We start from the raw sequence: 23,778 nt of genomic DNA on the forward strand, positions 1-23,778 counted from the left end.
GAAAACAGTGTGTTTAATGTTTATAAAACATCTGACTTTCTAAAGAGGTGGTACTTCGGGTCAAAAATTATTGGATCATAAATACTTTATAATTTAATATCAACCGAAACGCCATCTTTAGCTAATTTTGACACTGAATCCCAGTTATATCTGCTATATATTATTAGCTTCTATGTATATTACCTGATGTAATTGTATACACATCAAAAATTTACGGAAAAATTATCTATTTGGGGAGACTTTTAGGCCTTCATCTGGACACCTATTCTACATTTGCATATAGTTTTTAGCCTTATAATCTCCACTCAATGTAGTTCCTTAACAGAATTTTAACTATATAGCTCCAAAACGTACATATTCACACTCCAACCTGGATGTTTTTAGTTACATACCCAATTAATTTCTGAATTTATACCAACCTCTGAATGTCAACCAGGGTATAACACATATGATACCCTTTGACTTGGGTAAAGGTTTTATAATCATTGGCTAAAATAGTCATGGCTGTATTAAGAAAGACACTCGAAACCCAAAACAAACTTTTAGAAGTATTAGCCACGTTTTCCCATGCCTATTTAATAAATTGCAACCTTTTGTAAGATTTCTGGTATTTTTAAGATTACTTCACTTTGCACTGCAGTACACAGTCCACAGAGATTACTAGCCCCCATTAAATAGAATCTGCCTTCCAGTTCTAGATTGTTCAATTTATGTTAGGACAAACGCATGAATGTATCAACCTATTATCCATCAAAGAATTTTAAAACAAGGAATAATCTACTGTTTGTCTATATTCCTTCCATTTGATTATATTTGAATTACTAAACACTTTATCATCAAGCTGTACCTAGTCTAACTTATTTTTCTTTTGCTATTTTACAAGTATTTTTAAACTCTAATATTCATCTTTGGTGATGTTTAAAACAAGGTGCTTTCAGGTTTCAATATAAAAGTTCTTGGTTTATTTTGGTGCTAGTTCCTTGCTTGGTCCTCCGTTGGCTATTACAAGTCGGTCTGTAATTTCCAAAGACATATTTACAGCAATAAAATGATTGGTATGCCTCCATGATCTTTTCTGAATTGTATAGGTGGGGAGGTTGAGACTGTAAGGAATAATTAGAGGTTATCAAGTCTAATGACTATTTTCAGCCCATATGAGGGAAAAAATATTTTATTTTCACACTTTAAAACTTATTTTCCTTTTCCATTTTCTAGCTCTTTTTTTTCTTCTGTGTTTACTAAGAAGCCTCCTCTCCAGAGTGCTTTTCAGCAGATCAGAGCACAGGCTTGAGCCGCCTCGCACAAATACATTAAGTGATAAATAGTTGGCCTTTTAAACTTCCTTCTGATACTTTTGGCATCTTCATACTATTCTTTCTCTCTTTCATACTCTAATTTTTATTTTTGCTTGCACTAGCATTATATTTCTTTTAAAATGGATTTTCTTCTTCTTTGCCTTTAAAATCATGCCCTTCCATCTTTATTGGGAGTACTTTTTGCCCCCACCTAATGCCACTTTCAGAACACTATCACCTTCATCTTACATGAAACCTTACCCTTTTCAGACTCGTATGATCTGCTTGTATTCCTCTCCCTCTCTTCCGCTTGTGTCATTCACGGAACGCCCAACAATATCCTCGCTTTTACTGAAGACTCATATTCTGGCCCACAGTCTGCTGTAAACTTTCCAACTCCTGTGAGGATTCACAGTAACTTAAGCGACCACCTGGATGACACCCAACACCTGAAATTCTCAGTTCTTAGACCCCCATTTTCCCCATCCTCCTTTAGCCACATGCAGCCTTGTCATTACCGAGCAGGGCACTTCTGTGGATGCCTGTTCCAGCCTTCACAGCCTCTGACCACTTCCTCCTGACTCTTCCAGCTTATGTGCTGAAGTATTCTGATTGTGCAATTTCTCCACTTCAATCAAAGCTGCCATGTTTTGACTCCTCCTACTTTCCCCTATCTGCCACCCCATGTTCCTCGTTGTCTAATCAAGCTTCATGAGTTCAACCACACTGCCTCTTGGGGAATGCCTTCAAACTCCTTGCCCTGCTCTCCCCTTTCATATCCCAAATCTTTCACCCTCCATCTCTGTCCTCACACAAACAGCTAAACAAGTGATTCAAGTAAGCTGACTTTTTTTTTTCATTTTTAATACTCAATCTCAAATCTCAGATTAATATCAAATGCTTCTCTACAATCTTACCTGCTTCTCTGATAGACTTCCCATCTCATTATACTAGATTACTACTCCATACCTTCTCTGTCTTCAAAACTTCCACACCTCTTCTTTCCTCCTCATTCTTAGTTGATGACCTAATCCTATTGTTCACCAGGCCTACACATCCACCTGTACTTGGACCCCCTGCCCTATTACAATGGAGTTAGTGTCCTATTTATATAAAAAGACAATCCCCCACTTGTGCTCAAGGACTTTGCTCCTTCCCTAATAGTCCCTTTTTTGAAATCATCTCTCTCTCTCTCTCTCTCTCTCTCCTCTGTTTTGATCATTTTCATTAGCACCCTTCCCTGACTTATTTTTTGTTTGTTTTCACTAAACTTCTTAAGAGTCATGTACACATGCCTTCTTTTCTTTCACATGCCTTATCAAACTTCAACCCCATCCCATCAATCCACCAGAATGGCTCTTGTCAAGTTTGTCCAAGACCTATAGATTGCCAAACACATGGCCCAATTTTCTGTCCTCGTTTTTTTTAATCTCTGGGAAGAATCTAAAAAAACTATTCTCTCTTCCTTGAAACACTTTTCTTTCTTGGCTTTTATACCATCCTTTAAGGATATAGCTTACATTTCATTGGCCTCTCTCTCTTATTCTGTTTTGTTTCTTCCCCATCTACCCAACTATTAAATGGTGATGTTCTCCCTAAAGTTTGGCCCCATGACCTCTGCTCTTAATACTCTACAATGTCACTTTGAGACCCCATCAAGTCCCCTTTTAAATTTTTTAAAAATATTTATTTATTTTTGAGAGAGGAGAGAGAGAGAGAGTATGAGCGGAGGAAGGAAAGAGAGAGAGACGGAGACACAGAATCTGAAGCAGGCTCCAGGCTCTGAGCTATCAGCACAGAGCCCAAAGTGGGGCTGGAACTCATGAACCATGAGATCATGACCTGAGCCAAAGTCAGACACTTAATTGACTGAGCCACCCAGGCACCCCGAGGCCCCTTTTAAAATGTTCAAAATTAAACATACTTTTACTCTCCCAATATCCCCCGTTCCAATAAATATGACCCCACTGATCCATTTCTCAAGACAGAAACTAAGTACTCCTCCTTGATTTCATCCCTTCCCTCATATCCCCCTCCTCCATTTCATCCATTGGTAAGTGCAAATGGCTTTGGCTGATTCTATAACCAAAATATATCTCAAGCTATCTAACAGCTTCCAACCCCATCTGCCCCCACCCTACTTGAACTGTCTCTTCAATAGTCTCTCTACTTCCATACTGGCCTTCTTCAAACAATTTTCTACAGATGAGCCTATGTGGCCTCATAAAATGTAAGTTAGATTAAGCCAATCCCTTATTTTAAGAATTTTAATGGCTTTCCATTGCATGTCCTAGAATAGCCTATAGGAACCCACCTGACCTGGTATGAAAGATGATGGTGGAAAGATAATGGTGGTTTGGACTAGGATAGTTATAATGGAGAAGGTGCAAAAGAAATGGATTAAGGAAATGCTTTGGGCTTTGCAATTGGTATGCACTCTGTACGGCACATTTTCTCTTTATTTTCATATGGTTATATCCTTTGATCTTTTAGGTAGCAATTTAAGTACCATTTTCCCAGAAATTCTTCTTGACCAAACCACTCATTCATTCATTCATCCGTTCATTCCACAGATAATTAATGAATGCCTAACACTTGTGCCAAGCAGCATTGATATGACAGGGAAAAAAACAGATAAGTTCCTTTTCCTGACCTTACATTCAGGATAGGGAGTGGGGTGAAGGAGGTCTAACAATAAACAAGAAAATATATAGTGTGCTACATGGCAGTAATAGATGCCTATTGAGTAGACACCTGAAGAAGCTTAGGGAACAAATCATGTGGCTATCTGGGTCCAGGACATTTCGGGCAAAGGAAACTATAAAACTACAAAAATTCTGAGGTAGATACAGGCTTGGGTTACTGAAGGAGGAACAGGAGACCCATGTGACTGCAGAGAATGAAAGAAGGAAAGCATTAAGAAATGAAATCCGAGAAGTAACAAGGAATGAGACTAACTTTGACCTTTCAGACCATTGTAAGAATTCTGACTTAATCACAAGTGAAATACAAAGCTGTCAGAAAGCCTGGGCAGAGCACTCCTCAAAAAAAAACAAAAAACAAAAAAAACAACATTATTTTTAAAAGATAACCTATAGCTAGCTCTCTTCATGAAGGACTCCTGCTACCTGGTTGGACCTTGTAGTTTGATAGCAAAACGAGCGACAAAAATAAAAGAAAACCCTAGACAGCTGAATAAAGCAACATTCAAAAAGAAATTTAAAAAGGACCTTGAGAAATAGATTAAATTCAAATCTCATTATAAAGTGTCTTGAAAAAACTCAGTCATAATAAACACAAGTGGGGATATAAAATTCGTCAAAAGGTTTGAAAATGAGCCAGGCATGTACTTAGTGACTAAGTTCAAATAAGACAAACTCTAAGTGACCCTTATTTTCCTAATTTTACAAACAAAACTTAATTATGAGAAACTTAGTATATATCTGTCTGTTCTGTGCCTAATGTGCTAATCCTTATAAAAAACGTAGGGTGAGGTGCCTGGGTGGCTCAGTCGGTTGAGCGTCCGACTTCAGCTCAGGTCACGATCTCGTGGTCCGTGAGTTCGAGCCCCGCGTCAGGCTCTGGGCTGATGGCTCAGAGCCTGGAGCCTGCTTCCGATTCTGTGTCTCCCTCTCTCTCTGCCCCTCCCCCGTTCATGCTGTGTCTCTCTCTGTCTCAAAAATAAATAAATGTTAAAAAAAAAATTGAAAAAAAATAAAAAACGTAGGGAGAAGAAATCTACAGATTCAATGCAATCCTTATAAAAAAAAACCAACAGTATTTTTCACAGAACTAGAACAAATAATCCTCAAAGTTGTACAGAACCACAAAAGATCCTGAATAGCCAAAGCGATCTTGAAAAGAAAAACAAAACCAGAGGTATGATAATCCCAGATCTCAAAATATACTACCAAGCTGGAGTCAAACAGTATTGTACTGGCACAAAAACAGACACACACATCAATGGAACAGAGAGCCCAGAAATAAATTCACAATTATATAGCCAATTAAACTTTGACAAAGGAGGCAAGAATATGCCATGGAAAAAAGACAATCTTTTCAACACAAGTGTTAGAAAAACTGGACAGCTCCATGCTAAAGAATGAGACTGGACCTCTTACACCATACACAAAAATAAACTCAAAATGGATTAAAGACCTAAATGTGAGATCTGAAGCCATACAACTCCATAAGAGAACGCAGTCAGTAATTTCTCTGACATTGGCTGTAGCAACATTTTTCCAGATATGTCTCCTGAGGCAGGGAAACAAGAGCAAAAATAAACTATTGGGACTACATCAAAATAAAAAGCTTCTGCACAGCAAAGGAAACAATCAACAAAACTAAAAGATAATCTACTAAATGGGAGAAGATATTTGCAAATAACATATCTGATAAAGGATTCGTATGCAAAATATAGAAATAATTTATGCAACTCAACACCAAAAAACCCACAAATAACACAATTTTAAAATGGTCAAAAAACATGAACAGACATTTCTCCAAAGAAGACATACAGGTTGTCCACAGATACATGAAAAGATGATTAACATCACTCATTGTCAGGGAAATGAAAATCAAAACCACAATGAGATATCACCTCATATCCATCAGAATAGCAAAAATCAAAAACACAAGAAACAACAAGCATTGGAAGGATGTGGAGAAAAAGCAACCTTCATGGACTGTTGGTGGGAATGCAAACTAGTACAACCACACTGGAAAACAGTATGGAGGCTTCTCAAAAAACTTGAAAATAGAATTACTATATGATCCAGTAATTGCACTACTGGGTATTTACCCAAAAAATATAAAAACACTAATTTGAAAAGATAGATAAGGATATAGATATAGATATAGATATATTATATAAAAATATATATTATATATACAATATATTCTATATATCTCTTTTCAAATTCAAATTTTCAAATATATATAATATATATTTAATTGCTATATTATATAATATATATAATGGAATATTACTAAGCCATAATTGCAACAATACAGAAGGATCTAGAGGGTATAATGCTAAGTGAAATGTCAGTCAGAGAAAGACAAATACCATAATTTCACTCATATGTGGAGTTTAAGAAACAAAACAAACAAAGAAAAAGGAGACAAACAAACAAAAACGGACTCTTAAATATAGAAAACAAACTGGTGGTTGCCAGAAGGGAGGCAAGTGGGGGATGGGTGAGATAGGAGTGATGAGAGTACACTTACAATGATGAGCACGGAGTAATGTACAGAATCGTTGAATCACTATATTGAATGCCTGAAACTAATATAACACCTATGTTAATTATACTGGAATTAAAACAAAATAAAAATAAACACATTGAATAAAATCTAGGGGGAAGAGCCCTTACCTCAAAACCTTTCTCACAACTGCTCAAAATGTCAGGCTCTAATCCTTGTCAAAGGTCATATCTGGTTGGAGCCAGAATGTAATTTGTCATATCTTTCAGTGGAAAATACTTGCTGTATTCAAATTAATAGCTATCTTTTTCAAACTGTATGCGTTTCTACTCGATAAATTACTGACCTGGGCTTCTCAATTTGTTTTGATCACATCTGAGATTGGGTTTACCTAGAATTAGACGCTGAGAGACAGGACTTGTGGGCAATCTAGGGAGGAAGGGGATGGATATAAAGGAACTACTGGTTAATAACTGGGAAATGAAATAGAGAAGGGAAAATAGCTAACAAAGGCCAGTTACCCCCATGGGCAAATGAAGGTCAGCTCTCCTGGGGAAAATGTTGGAAGTCCGTGTAGGGCATGCACTGCAGAGTTAAACCATCTCAGACATAAGGGAGATTGTATATTTAGACAACAGCTACCATCAGTTCATAGTTAGAGACTACCTGTGCCTGCTGCATGAGTGCGCAAAGTGGCTGTAACATCGGTGAGAATACACAATAGCTGGCAGTTAGAAATTGGGTGTGTAGGGCGCCTGGGTGGCGCAGTCGGTTAAGCGTCCGACTTCAGCCAGGTCACGATCTCGCGGTCTGTGAGTTCGAGCCCCGCGTCAGGCTCTGGGCTGATGGCTTGGAGCCTGGAGCCTGTTTCCGATTCTGTGTCTCCCTCTCTCTCTGACCCTCCACCGTTCATGCTCTGTCTCTCTCTGTCCCAAAAATAAATAAAAAACGTCGAAAAAAAATTAAAAAAAAAAAAAAAAAAGAAATTGGGTGTGTGGGTACTGAGATATAAGGGCAAAGTATAGAGAGAGAGCACCGATGGCATCTGTTGCAACCGCTGGTATACTCAGCAGCACTCTGGTGAGATATGCTCTAAGAAACCTCAAATTTTTCTGATTTCACAGGCCTTCCCTACACATTCCACTGTAAATAAGAATGGATCATAAATTAATATATTGATAAAACAGATGACAAAACCATGTGGTGTAAAATAGGAAAGTCTTCAAGTCCCCCTTGGCGTTAATTTATACCTTTATGATATATATGATTCATGTTAATTAGATGCCTGTCCCTGTAAAGTGTTTAGACATATAATCATTCTCCTATAAGAGATGACTTAGCTTTACTGTTACAAATTTAGGAGTGACCTTGATAGATAATTGGTTTTGATGTCTATTTACTACTAGAAAGAAGGGTCATGAGTCAATTAAAGTCATCATTTTTTGTATACACAGCCCAACATTTTAATAGCTTATTTCCAGCAACATGATCTTAACTCACTCAGTTTCTAAGACAGGTTCTTGCACCTAGCTTATTTAAAAAGGTACATCAAAAACTGTATGGTCACTATTTGGCTATGGAAGAAATTAAATAACACATTTAGAATTAATGTGTGATGGGGATTGAGGAGGGCACCTTTTGGGACGAGCACTGGGTGTTGTATGGAAACCAATTTGACAATAAACTTCATATATTGAAAAAAATATATGTTCCAAATGAAAAAAAAAAAAAGAATTAATGTGTGATACACAGAGGTCAGCACAGCAACAAGCAGAAACTCAATCATTATTTGTTGAATACATACATAAATGCAATGCATTCACTACTCAACTTTTCTAAAATCCATCCTTGCACTGATGGTCTATATAAGAACTGACCAAGCCCCCAATTCTATTATATTGCTTGTCAAATACCACCATTCCCAATAGAACTTCTCCTTTGAAATTATTCTTTGCCATGATGATTCCTCTTTAAAATGAGGGACAATACAGTTTAAATTTGTTAGATTGCAAAATATATTTTGACCAATTATCTTAAATATGCTTTGGGAAAAGATAAGATATATAAAAAATTAGATCCTACTAGGATGTAGTGAGAATCAAAGTGTAAACTAAAGAAAAGTAGTTTATTTTCAAACATAACCAAACATTTTTTTTTTTTTTTTTTTTTTTTTTTTTTGGGACAGAGAGAGACAGAGCATGAACGGGGGAGGGGCAGAGAGAGAGGGAGACACAGAATCGGAAACAGGCTCCAGGCTCCGAGCCGTCAGCCCAGAGCCTGACGCGGGGCTCGAACTCACGGACCGCGAGATCGTGACCTGGCTGAAGTCGGACGCTTAACCGACTGCGCCACCCAGGCGCCCCAATAACCAAACATTTTTTAAATGAAAAATATTTGGAAAACAGAGTCCTAAAACAATGAAATGGAACTTTTCTTCATATGACAAAGGTCATGGTGGCAGTAGAAAACTACTCCCAGAACTCTATGAGGCTGGCCAACCAACTAGTAGGAACTTCATAATTATTTGTGGGAGACATAAATAAATGCAATCCATTCACTACTCATGTTTTCTAAAATATATCACCTGGTAGATTAAATCAAATATACGTAAAAGTTCAGGCCTTTCCACATGCTATTCTCTGAGAGAATAAATAAAGGCATTTTCTCTCCTGGAGAAAGAATATTTTACTAGATACCCCTGCAGCTTAGAGGAAAGGCATGTCAAAATATCTATCCACCTTTGCTTTCCATTCACACCCAATAAACATTTTTGAGCTAGTACCTGGATTGCTAGAGTAAGTGGAGGGCATTTAGAGACAAAATATGAACTTTATAGTTATCCTGCCATGGGAAACTCTCCCCAGTGAAAATTAATAAATATTTTACTTCATAAATCACCTTCTACAAAGATGATGACTGAGGAAAACTGATCTACTTTCTTTCTTTCTTTCTTTCTTTCTTTCTTTCTTTCTTTCTTTTTTTTTTTAACATTTATTCATTTTTGAGAGACAGAGAGAGACAGAGCGTAAGTGGGGGAGGGACAGAGAGAGAGAGAGAGAGAGAAGTAAGCTGAAGTAAGCTTCAGGCTCTGAGCTGTCAACACGAGCCCGATGCAGGGCTCAAACATATGAACTGTGAGATCATGACTTGAGCCAAAGTTGGACACTTAACTGGTGGAACCACCCAGGTGCCCGCTGATCTACTTTCAATATAAAGGCGAAAATAACGTGAGGTTAGAAAGCTTGGATGTAAAGCGTGAAATGGGGAACTCAATTCAAGTTAGGCAATTAATGGGTCCAATTTGGGTGCCTATCTGGCTGGATTTCTCTTTGCTCTTATTATTGACGACCTAAAAGCACTCCTTCTAAAACACTGTTATTTATGAAGTAAGGATAATGAGCCAGATTTTTCAAAAGATGTACAATGTATTCTAAAAATCATTAAAACCAAAACAAGGGGGCACCTTGGTGGCTCAGTCAGCTGAGCATCCAACTTCGGCTCAGGTCATGATCTCGTGGTTCACAGGTTTGAGCCCCGCGTTGGGCTCTGTGCTGACCGCTCAGAGCCTAGAGACTGCTTCATGGATTGTCTCCCTCTCTCTCTGCACCTCTCCCACTCGTGTTCTCTCTCTCTCTCTCTCTCTCTCTCTCTCTCTCTCTCTCTCAAATAAATAAAACATTAAAAAATAAAAAAATTAAAAACAAGAATTAGAAACCAATTAAATAGGGTGCTTGGGTAGCTCAGTGGGTTGAGCATCTTACTTTAGCTCATGTCATGATCACACAGTTTGTGGGTTTCAGTCCCATGTTGGACTCTGTGCAGACAGCTCAGAGCCTGGAGCCAGCTTCAGATTCTGTGTCTCCTCTCTCTCTCTGTCCCACCCCTTCTTGTGCTCTCTCTCTCTCAAAAATAAATAAATAAACTTAAAAAAAAAATTTGTAAGAAATAATTAGATTGAATAGCATTTCAAACACAGGTAAAAAACTGTCCAATCAAAATGCTATAAACTAGAGGAACAGGCAATAAAGAAAACCATATTTATTGACTGACTCACTAAAAATTAAATATTAGTATATAGAAAAAAATAGCATATCTATACTTAATGCCATAGACTATAATCAATGGCAAGTCTGTTACAGACATATACACTCTAGAAATTATGAAGAAAGAATACTACTCAAAGAGAGTGTACTATGTGTTAGTTTCTCTCTATAAATGTATCTAATTTAACTCCCAGAATCTGCCAGGGAAGGAAATAGATGAGGCAATTGCAATTTACAAAGATAAATTAACTCACTCATAGAAACAAACTAAATGAGTGGAATTTCTGGAATTTGAGCCAGATCTGCATCTTTATCCATTTCAATATGCTACGCTGGCATTACACATTTACCTTAAATATAAATAGCTAAGTCTATAAGCATGACAAACTAGAAGCTATAATTAGGGATAAGCTACATAAATAAAATAAATTATGTAATAAAATTAACTTCTACATAATAAAAGCTAACAAATGTGATATAATGACACATTCTTTCAAGATCTAGTGCTGGAACCAGTTCCGCATCATTGGTCAAGAGGAGAGTTGAAGCTGAAAAGCAGATTCCTTAAAGATGTCACCTTTATTTTCTGTAACTAAGCTTCCTCTCCCATAGAGATCTTTGGATATGAGCAGGATGCAGAAGCACAAAGAGAGAGAACACAGTAGTACGTCCAAGGTAACTCAGGGACCAATCCCAACTAGATCTCATGAGTTAAACCCAACAGAAACAAGGGAAAGCTGAAAAAGACTTAAAAAAGACTTCATATATTAAAATCATCAGGGATTTACTATCAAACAATCTAATACATCTAATAAAATTTATATACCTAGTAATACCTAGTATATAACTAGTAATACCTAGTATATACCTAGTAAGACTGATCAACACAAAAAGAGAATGCACAAATAATATCAAGAGTTCTTTAAAATAGGGTATGACTGTGGATTTCACAGACATTAATGAAATAAGAGGAAATTACAAATAATTTGTGGCCAATCAATTAAAAGATTTAGAGGAAGTAGACAAATTCATAGTAAAAAGTACCATTGACCCAAATTTTCAAGAGCCAAAGACTCAAGAAAGAAATAATTTCCATCTTACACAACTGTTCTACATAAGAGAATAAGGCTTACAATCCTTATTAGCTCATTTTATAAGGCTAGCATAACTTTTTGACAAGTTCGACTAGATCAGCATAAGAAGGGAAAATTACATATTAATTCCATACATGAACATGGATGGAAAATTCTGTTTGGGGCAGTGGGAGGTACAGGCTTCCAGATGCAATGAATCTAATGGGGATGCAAGATTCAGTATAGGGCATGTAATCGATGGTACTGGATTAGTGTTGGATGGTGACAGATGGTAGCTACGCTTGTGGTCGGCACATAACAACATACAGAGTTGTTGAATCGCTCTACTGTATTTGAAACTAATGTAACATTGTAGGTCAACTATACTTCAATCAGTCAATCAATAATGCAGGCTTAGGAAAATTGCTGGATACAAAAATCAAAAGGCCAAAATCAATTATACTCCTATATGTAAGAAAATAAATGTTAGAAACTGCAATTAAAGAAAATATATCATTTATACTAGTAAGACAATGAATTTGTGTTGTTTTCAGGTCACTAAGTTTGTGATAGTTTATTACCACAGCAACAGGAAACTAATAGATAGCAGGACTGTTTAGAACAGCTTATTCCAAATAAAAACATAATCATTCTCAAATGCAAAAGAGAAAGAAAAATCCAAAACAAACTCGAAAGAGAAAAAAAAAAAACAAAGTAAAAAATAGTTTCAACACATTTAACAGAAGTTCATTTCCCTTAAATATGAAGAATATTTACAAATCCATACTAAAGGCATCAGTAACACAGTGGAGGGAAAAAAAGGAAGTAAACTTTTCACCTAAAGGAAACACAAATAGTCAATACCAACCCCCATGAAGAGATGCTATTTTTATCATATTAGAAAAATATGTTTACCTGCTGCCATTTCTCCCCGCGCCAACCACAGGTCTAGGTTAATTACCCTGACTCAATAAACTCTTAACCTCTTAAAACCAGCATGCAACTCCAGAATTATGGGAAGAGCATGTTAAGAATAAATAATTCCAGGTGCCATGTCCAGACATTCAGATTCAGTAAGTCTGAAGCCAAGAAATCTGTATTTCCTATGTACTGGACCATATAATTTGGGTACATGCACTGCTTATCTCGAACTTCTTATCCCTGAATTTCTTCCTAAACAACCTAAGCCCACAGCCCATTTCAGAGTCTGCTAGATGCATGACTAATAGCACAAAAGGTAAACTATATACATGAAACAACTTTGCCAAAGAGGGGGTACTGCCAGTGCCATTGCAGTAGTCAGCATGACACTGAAGTAATTGCCACTGTCATCATGATCAGGAGTCAGGGGACAGACTAAGATGACATTTTGAGGGGATAAGTATGCAGCAAATATGCAATAAACATGTAAGTACACGCTTTAATTAACACAGGGCGAGAAGCCACACTATTCTTTCTGCACTTACTTAGAAGACATCCCACACCAAGAACATGACATCACAGAGAGAATCAACAAGGCACCTCTGTCAGGATGTAAGTATGATTTTAGGGTGTAAACTAACATCATCCTATGGTAATAACATAACCCTTTAGGAAACTGACATTTAATCTCTGTGATTTCCAACACCCATTAAATAACCTGGTTTGCAGGCACCATGGTTTCCATACATAAATTGGCTTTAACAAGGAAACAGGTCGTTTATCTTCAGTGCCATTAACTCAAGGTGGACAGTCAGAGGTGTGTTCACAGCACTGCTCTAGGTCAAAACCAAGACAAGTTTGTTTACATTTTGTTCATCCCCCCAGGCCCAGGCTAATGAAAACCCTTTTGCTTGAGTCAACTCTGAAACCTACTTGCCTACTGCATTTGACAAACATGGTTTAGGACCATAAATATTTTTAAAATTTCCTTTCCTCTAACACCTGCTATCGAGAAATAAAGCTGCCCTTGGATACTTAAGCAATATTCACCAGTAACCCTAAACTGATAACTTGATAGAAAAATGCTGCCTTACCATCATGTTCACAATATTTGCCCTGAACAGATTACATTTCTTTTTTCAAAAAGAATTTGTACTGGCATGCATTAAGTTATGCATTACTTTTAAAAAATGTAAGTGTTAAAATACTTGCTCTTTAAATGGACATGATGTATGGAATGAAAATGTCCCACTACTTTAAAAGCAGTATGAGACAATATTACAGAAGCACAGAACAATAATCAAATATCGAGAACATCCCTGAAATTCTATTTGCACTTTCATAATAGCAAATGAAATAGGATATCACACATAAACAAAAGGACAAACTTACTTTTCGAATCCTGTATGCAGAGCCAGCTGCTAAACCTAATAGTTCGGTAAACTCTAAACTATTTAAAGAGTTTTTGTAAAAGATAATAGGATTCAGCCATCACCTCTTTTTTACATTTTGCTTTCATGTATCCAGCCAACACTGGATAGTGGCTTGGTAGTTATATAAATTGACTATAATCAGGAGGTAGAACTCTTGCCCAACTTTGGCACTTAAACTCTATAGTCTCTCAGGGTATACCTGTAACATGGATTGGAGAGAAGGGAGAAAGGAGAGATTGCATTAGATCATCTCTAGGGTATTTTTTTTTCCATTATTTTAGAGAGAGAGAGAGTGCAAGAGGGGCAGACACAGAGAGAGAATCTTAAGCTGAGCACGGGGCCTGACACGGGGCAGGATCCCACAACCCTGGGATCATGACCTGAGCCAAAATCAAGAGTTGGATGCCCAAACAACTGAGCTATCCAGGTGCCCCATCTCTAGGGTATTTTTAAGCATTAATGATTTCATGCTCCGTTTTAATGATGGCTGGTACCCCACAAGAGAAACAAAAGTAGCTGTTCTTTATCTACCTAAGTCAAAATCATGACCTAAGTTTTGCCAAGAAAAGGATTTCACTAACTGAAATCCTTTCAGGATTCTATTTTGAGATCACTTCCATAATTCTCCCCAGAAGTAAGTACAAATGAGGTGATGGGACATCAACTGTCCACCTCTCAGTTATTGCAAAGTCTTTTAAATCAGTGTATAATCATAATCACCAGATTCAAATTCTGAATCACTGAGTTCAGGAGTTATAAATGGGGAAATCTGGAGGAATCACGTAAAAGACCTGGTACCTACTTCTACTGTTTGCTGTTTCTTTTCTTTTCCTTTCTTTTCTTTTCATTTTTCCTTCCTTCCTTCCTTCCTTTCTTTCTTTCTTTCTTTCTTTCTTTCTTTCTTTTCTTTCCTTTTCTTTGTTTCTTTCTGTTTGTTTGTTTCTTTCTTTCCTTTCTTTCTTACTTTCTTTTCTTGAAACTCACCCTATGAATAGCAAGTCAGGTAAGTAGGAAATTTTACATTTCAGAAGAAATCAACCCGACATGATGTAAACAAAAGGTAGAAAGTCTTGCAAATATCTCTATCAGATATAGCCAGGGAAGAGTGTAATTTTCCCCTTATGAAAAGCAAGAACACTCTAGATCTGTTTCATTAATTCTCTAATGCATATTAAATTATTCTAATTCAATATTAACTGAAATAAAACAAAAATGAATTTCTTTAGCTGGCTAAACAATAATCAACTTGCCCTACCTTGCATATTAATATAATGCGCTGTTACATGTTGACTCAGAGCCTGCTTGGAAATAGTGATGGAAATAAAACCATCATGACAACCACTGACTTCTCCCTCATCCCTTAGTACTTTCTTAAGCTGTGACTGACCCATTGTTTATAGCCATAAATCTGCTAAAGAATCCTTACTGGCTTCTCCCATTCTCTACTGTTCTGCAGTGACTCCCATGGCAATAAAAGGTCCCTCAGATTTATTTCTGTTTGATGGCCCAGAGCATCATACTGAAAGCACTGAAATTATACATTCTTTTCTCTTCCCTCATACTCTCCATTGGATATGGACACCAAAAACAATTTTATGTACAGGGGCCATGGTAAACTGGGAGGCACCTAGAAAAAGGGTGTCAGTCATGTATTTTTTTAAGTCTAAAATTCCATTTATTTGAGATATTTTACATTCTCCTCTTACGTGTCTATAATTCAAATCTGAAGCAGCAGGGCACGTTAAATTTCCACAAGACACAAACCATCTTCATAGCTGCTTATAACGTATTTCTAGGGATAGAAATGCACACAGCCCAGGACTATCTCTACTCACTGATAAAGCACAAATTCTCATTGTTCTTCCTCCTTTATTCCGGAATAATTCAAATGCTTTGTACAAAAATAAAACCAAAGTCACAGCACAGTTATAATCAATGAAAAGGTCTTTGGTAGGCTGGCTGGGAAGGAAACACTTTCAACCACCCTGTCTCTTGGAACTCATTTCAAGCAACAACGTCCGTTATACTTCACACATGTAGAAAAACACAGGGAAAATTCCACTGCATCCCCAAAGCCCAAAGCTCGCTGGCACTATTGATGGAGGATATATTTCAAGAGTAAAAGTATTTAATTCAATGCTGTTTTAACCTAGCTATAAAACAAAATTTTTCCATGGTGGATGCAATTGTCACATTTCAAACCTCTGAACAACAATTCATGAAAACAAAGAAGTATCAAAGCTCAGTTGCATGTAAAACAGTTGCAAAAGAATTTTTTTAACTAGGCTCCACACACTGCATAGAGCCCAGTGTGGGGCTTGAACTCACAACCCTGAGATCAAGACCTAAGCTGATAGCAAGAGTCAAATGCCTGGGGTACCTGGGTGGCTCAGTGGGTTAAGCGTCGGACTTCGGCTCAGGCCATGATCTCATCCTCTGTGAGTTCAAGCCCCGCGTTGGGCTCTGTACTGACAGCTCAGAGCCTGGAGCCTGTTTTGGATTCTGTGTCTCCCTCTCTCTCTGACCTTCCCCCATTCATGCTCTGTCTCTCTCTGTCTCAAAAATAAACGTTAAAAAAAAAAAAGAGTCGAATGCTTAACCAACTGAGCCACCCAGATGCCTCGCAAAAGACCTTTTTTTAAAAAAAATTTTTTTTTAATGTTTGTTTTTAAGAGAGGGAGACATAGCACGAGCAAGGGAGGGACAGAGAGAGAGGGAGACACAGACTCCAAAGCTGTCAGCACAGAGCCTGACACGAGGCTTGAACCCACAGACCATGAGATCATGACCTAGGCCAAAGTCAGACACTCAACCGACTGAGCCACCCAGGCACCCCTAGATTTATAAAACTTATTTACTCAAGCATAGCTTTCCATAACTCTTGTTTTAAAGACATCTAACATACAATGAAATAGTAAATTAATATCTAGAAGACCATTTGATGTACTTTAAAACTTGATCTCACACATATGCTTTATTAGCTCAGCTTATACATTTTTGAATTATAAATATAGATATCCCCAAATATAATATTTGGCTTAGGCAGATATATCCAAATACTGCCTTTTTGTAACAATTCACTTCCGTATAATTTCCTGCTCTCTTTCTTAGAGATATTTTCAACATATAATTCATTTATCTTCATTTTAGGATACTATGCCAGTGCTCTAATTGCTTAGACTCTCTCCTATGCTCCAAAAAATGTCAAACTAAGATTCCCAAAGACTGAATGCTGTTTAGAATACATTCTATTCCTAGCAATAGAGCCCATCTTGTTTCTGAGATGCAGCAATGATGCAATCCCCCTTTCAAATTCTCCAACCAACGTATATTAGCAGTTAGAGAACATTCAACTACATTCTCTTTTTATATTTGTTGATGATGCTTGCCAACCTGCAATTTTTTTCACGGGGGAGCTATACCAATTCTAAACCCACACTAACAAAGGATAAGAGAGAAATGAAAAAAGGGAAATGATATTCTGAAACATCCAGATACTGCTCTGGTCTTTTGCCCTTAAATTCTCAGGCTCCCCGTCTCAGCTTTTCTCAATAAATATTTATGAGGGTTTCAAATGTGTTACTCACTCATATTATGTACTTTTTTATCAGTGGATATGCCACGAAGAGTGAGCAAACGCTGTATTGCAGTTACCTTAAGACAGTTTAGTTAATGTCATATCATATATAACAGGCTCAACTGTATATGGAGGAAAGAATATGCTAAAATGTGCAAAAAAAAAAACAAAACATACTAGTGAAATCAGAGTCTCTCTGTCCTAACCTTATTTTTCAGAACATCTTTAAACTTGAGGAATGCATTTTGACCACAGGACTTCTTAAGGAGGGAAGCAGGAATCACCTTAATCAAGAGATGAGAGTTTCATTATTCTATCTCTCTCCCTACACCATCCTTTGGGCCTGATGCCTCTTCACAATGCCCTCTGCTCCAAATGTCAGTCCTTGAAGTTGGTTCTGTAGTGTACATATGTGTGTGTGTTGTTAGTATATATAATTTTGCTTTTATGATGTTGGCAGAAGAAGAAGCCTACTAATTTTATTCAGCATGATGATAGGCCCTAACATCTTAATTATTTTTCATGTTGTGAGTAATTTATTATTCATTGGGTATCTTCCCTGTAAATCTTGTCCTCCCTCTGTAAGATTTTTCTTTGGTGTCCAACAAAGGGTTTCATTGCAATAAGAATCAAGGTGTGTCTATGTTCTTACCCAGAGCTCAAACAATGCCAGCCTTCCAGACCAGCCCAAGAGTTTGGGGTGGGGAAACAGAGTCATTATAGAACATCTTCATTCCTCTGACCAGAAAGCACCAGAGTTATCACCCATGCCCTCCTAAAAGGGCATCTTGAAGCACATCTTGCTGCAGAGCCGAATTCAGGACCCAGAAGACTAGGACTAAAATCAAATTTCATCCGGGTTCGTGTGCAAGAAAGACCTGAAGGAATGGATTGGCTCCTTTTCAGGAACATCTGCCTTTTGATCATTTTAATGGTAAGTAGAATTTAAAGGCCTAGGGAAGGAAATGCAGCCTTAAGGCCTTATCTCTTCTGTTAGTTGTCAGAGTTTCTATATGGGATTTATTCCATTTTTAAACCTGTTCCTATAAAAAAGAGTTCTATGAGTTCAGCCCATGGTGACTTCAAAGGACTCTCCATGCTTGAGGGACCAAATGCCATAGAAAAGCAGGGTGAGAATTTGGCTGAACTAGACTTCCATGGAGTCACAGACATAATCTAATTCAGATTAAATGCCGTAACAATTCTAAAACTTATAATCAGAAACAAAATTATTTTCCATTTTCTTTTATTTATACTTAAACCAAAACCCTACATGTGTAGGGAAGTAAGTTGGTCAAGCCCATTTCTTTTATACAGTTATTTCCCTGTGAGTTTGTTTCAAGGTGAAGTAATGTTAGCTATCTCAAAATTACATTGTAACTAACCATGAAATATTTAAGTCATATGAGAATTTTTTCCTATCAGAAATGGCTAAAGAAAGTGAAGAAAACCAAGCCATCAAGATGAACCCTATCTGGGATTATTAAAGCATTCCTACAGTCCAGGAAGGAACTATTTAGATGATATATTTATTTAAAATAAACATGGAATTTTGGTTATTATACTACTTTCCTCCTTTGGGTGCTCAAAGCATAAAGTGCTTTCCAGATAGGTATCACGTATAGCAAGTGTCCTACCCTTGAAAAAGGTAAGGGAGCTTCTAATTCCGGATTCCTAAAGGAACAGAGATCAGGTCGGTCAATTCACCAAACTATGCCAATTCAATTAGAAAAAAAACTATTTTTAAAAATCAATTAAGGGGTGCCTGGATAGCTCAGTCAGTTAAGAATCCAACTTTTGATCTTGGCTCATGTCATGATCTCATGGTTCATGGGATGGAGCCCTGTTTGGGATTCTCTCTCTCCCTCTCTCTCTCTGCCCCTCTTCCTGCACGCTCCCTCGCTCTCTCTCTTTTTATTTCTTTCTTTCCCTCTCTTTCTGAAAATAAACATTTAAAGAAAACTATATTACATTAGACATAAGTCTATTGAATGTCAAATGACAGAACAATTCAGTCAAAAGAGTTAAAAAAATAAAGGGAATGGTAAGAGGAGGGAATTATTAGGAAAATTGGACATTTTTTTCAAAGCAAACAAAGGCCAATACCCTATTTTTCGCTGCCTCTCAGTCTCCTAGGAATGTCCACAGTGATGCTATGACATGACCTCGGAAAATGATTTCCACCATATTCTCCAGCAAGTGGCTCTATATAGGATTTATCTTGAACATCAGTTCTAAAAGGCAGAGGGCAGCCAATGCTAGGGAGATAAGGGAACACATTGCTGTCCACTTGCCCTGGCAGGTGCCATTCTTCTGGAATTTACAATTCCATGAGCTTCCAAAGTGGTGCAGCAGCCTAACACTGCCAAAGGTCACACAGCCCAAACTTGGAAGGAAACAGCGGTAGAACATTCCGTTCTCTGAGCTTGGGAGACAGATTATTAAATAAGACCGTTTTTGAAAAATATTTGTCAACTGAAAAACTCCAAATAGAAGTGTGATGCCCTGTAATAATGATCATTATTTATTTGCATTACAAAAGGAAAGAATCTGATTCAATTTTTAATGGAAATTAAGAATCATCAGTCTAGACCTATTGCTATATTTCTATGGGTTATCTCCATGCCTTTCAACTCAGACAAATCTTTTGGTTTTGTAAGGAAAACGCATTGCATGTATCAAGATTTTAAAGGGTATTTCTGAGCACTAAATTTTGCCTCCTATTCTCCGCACAGGCATGTTTTATGACCATTTAATTTTATTGAGTTCATTTTTCTTCTCCTTGATCTTAAAAGAGTATTATATTTCAGATTCTCAGCATCTCTCTTAGGTAGTATTGATTTATTATCCTTACTTATTTTCAGGTTTTTGATACTTAATTTCCCCCTACTCCCCACTGATACTAAAGTATTTGTGTTTTGCATTTCTTAGTAATTGTGATAGACTTAAGGTATTTTCTATTTCTAATAGATCTTTTAACGTATCACTTAATAACTTTTGCAATTAGGAAGTAGAAACTTCTAGAATGTTTCAAGATTAGAACAAGTTAAGGAAAGTCAATATAATATTATGGATGTTGTGGAAAATAGGCACACCTAGTTGTCTTTTGTTTCTTGAACTCTGTCCTTTTTTCATTAACTAAATCAAAGGCTATCTGGGCATCATTGCAGGTCACACTAATGAGGGTGTGGCAGCTTCTCAGAGATGGGTACTTTATGTCATCTATATCTCATCCACAAGGTACTTTAAACAAGATTTTGACTGGCATGATCTATAAATGGTACCCAAAACTCAAGGCTACAATAGGGTGTCCCATTTTATCATGTAAGCCCTTTGGCATCGTCTTCCTAAGGATGTTCATCATGTTCTCCTGTAAAATGGATTGAGGTAGTCAGGTACAGTCAACACTGAACTGAGACTCAGAAACCTCAGGGTTGAGTCACAGCTTCCCCTCAAAGGGGCTGTGTACCTTTGGCCAAAGCACCCAACCTTTCAGGGCCTCATCGTGCCCCATGTCAGGAAACACTGTTAGACATGATGTCACTAAGCTCCTGCCAATGCAGAAACTCTGAGATTCTTTAGTTACCTCTACTGAAGAGTTATGTAGCAGAAGTTTGCATCTGGCTCACAAATACTATTTTCATAACTTTAGTCGAAGAATCTACAGATTTGGGTCATGCTATGGATTGTATAAGTTTTACTAAGAAAGAATCACTTAAGGCAGAACAGTTAATTAGCTGTAAGAGACCTGTATTCTATCCAGTAGATGGTATCATAAAAAAAACAGCTAGGTAGTTTCTATCAGATAAGAATTTTTGGGTACATATGGTGATCATATGCTACCTATGAGATGTAAACATTTCAACTAAGTATTCTTGCTCTTGGAAAATAAAGCAGGTAGGTAGCTAAGCATATAAATATTATCTCACTGTAAGTTGAAAACAGACACCAAAATTTAAAAACATACTTAGAACTAACCTAGCCACTTATCAATTTAGTTCTCACATAAAACAATGTGATTCTGCCATATAGAACAGTCATTTGTTTTTTATTTTATTGTCAGACAAATCTCTAGGTGTATAGACTTATGGGAACACCACCACTAACAACAACCACAACAAAAACACATTATCTGATTTTGGTTTTTATTTGTGCTAAATAGAATACCCTAAGTAGTATTAAGTGACTGGTTTTAATACTGCTTGTTACAAAAAACCTTGACGTCCCAATTTGGCCAATGCTGTATCCTATCCATGCTTCTTTTACATTGTCTATTACATTCTAGTATCTTTTTTCACTTACCTGCTTTCCTCCCTCTTTCAACATGTAACACTAAAGGTTCCATGGAAGCAAATCTCACCTCTATTATTTTTGTTGTTGTCAATATAACTGACTAGAGAATTATAATATATACTTTAATCCCAGTAGGCAAATCTTTATTTTTGCCTTCAGATTCCTACAAACTTCACATTGGGCTACAAAAAAATGTTACATCCCAGGAGATATCTAGTATTATTACCATAACATGACCTGTGATTTTAATAGAGTCTTCTCAATAATATCTACCTTGTAGATATTATGTAGATGTAGATGTAGCTGTAGGATAAAAATCCTGCCCTGAAAATATTTCATGGTTCTTGAGACTCAATGATGTTTCCCCTTTTTCAAAGATATTTTTCTTTTTTAGAGAACTTCTCAATCCTGAGTAGTAGCTGCCTCCTTTTTAGTCCCTAAGTATCCAGGCAGGAGTTCCTTACAAAGTAATGAAACTGCTGTTTGAGTTGCAGGGATACTTCCTTCCCTTTCCCAAGTGGGAGCTCAGCTGGAATGTTGGAATATTTCACACACAGAGAAAACCTCTGATGAAAGGGTTTCTGGAAGGAGTGACCTGAGTGAAACCTTCAGATATGACCTGCATGAGAAATATTTGCCTTTCCTTTCTACCTGGAAAATTACACAGCTTACAAACTAAAATGCCACTACTTGATATACCTTCAATTATAAACAAAAGTGGTATAATTAGGCTTGAACTTGGCATCTCTGACATATCCCTATGAGGATACCAATTGCTTTACTCAATTATTTTTATAAGTATTATTCAGGAGAGAACTGCTTATTAATAAGTTAGTCTGAGGTGTGCAAATGACTTCAAAAACTGACTTCAAAAAGGTAAGTCACAAAAATGAAAAACATCCTGGTTCAGTAGCTACTACTTTAAATACACTCAGCATGGAAAAGAATGGTATGTAGTCTAATATTGCAGTTAGTACACATAATGACTTAGATTCCAATATCTTGTATAAAATCACCGTATTTTCTGTAGGAGAAAGTACTGACAAGGAAAAACAGGCCCAGAAAAACTTCAGTAATTTGCCAAAAGTTAGATGGCTACTGGATATTGTATATATAACCTACTATTCTCCCTAGAATGGGTACATCATAACAGGTTGGAACGTGTCTCCCACAGAAAAAAACCAGTACCTGTTACATAATATGTATCAATGAAAAATTTTAAATGAATGAATGGATTTTGTTTCTAATGCATCTTTCTAACCAAGTCACTTCTCCATATTTCCCACTTATCAGCTAATAGGCAACTTTAATGTGGTTTAGTGAGCTATGAAGCCAGCTTGATGGTTTAAAACGGAGACAACCAAGGAGTTGGATCTCAGGGATTTGGTCTGGAACTGCATGCTCGTTTCACCCCCTTACACTACAAAACATTTTACAGTTAACAAAGTCATTTCACACGCATAACAAAAGTCCTAAAGGATAAGCAGAAGTAACCTCATTTCACAAATAAACTTTAGGACATAAATGATTCATAAATGTACCATAAGTGGTACAGTTGTAATTTGAACCGAATATTACACGTCCAAAACTTTATCCACTCTTCCTGATTTGACTCCTTCTCTCAACTGGGCCAATGCTGTATCCCATCCATGCTTCTTTTACAGGGTCTGTAACATTCCAGTATCTTTTTATATCTGCTTTCCTCTTTCTTTGAACGTGGGAGCCCTTTCTGGGCAGATACTCTATCTTAGTTTTCATTCTGGGAGACTAAGTAGCATGGGTGCGTATGTTTTAGCTTCTGAGGCACATTTATATTGCCAGAAAAAGGCCTATTCAGGTTACTTCAGTTAATTCAATTTATTGTAAGGACATCCAAAGAAAAAAGGAAGATGGGAAACCTTCTCGTCAACTAGGCCACAGAGAGCATAGCACACCCAG

At 37.0% G+C, this 23,778-nt stretch overlaps 1 protein-coding gene across 4 annotated transcripts in view; it reads right to left on the reverse strand.

The window, feature by feature from the left end:
• DSC1 (desmocollin 1) overlaps window positions 1-23,778 on the reverse strand; it is a 361,845-nt gene that overhangs the window by 220,549 nt on the left and 117,518 nt on the right. The window lies entirely within an intron of this gene.

Source organism: Panthera onca, chromosome D3 (genome assembly GCF_046562875.1).
Source record: "Panthera onca isolate mPanOnc1 chromosome D3, mPanOnc1 haplotype 2, whole genome shotgun sequence".
Classification (NCBI taxonomy): domain Eukaryota; kingdom Metazoa; phylum Chordata; class Mammalia; order Carnivora; family Felidae; genus Panthera; species Panthera onca.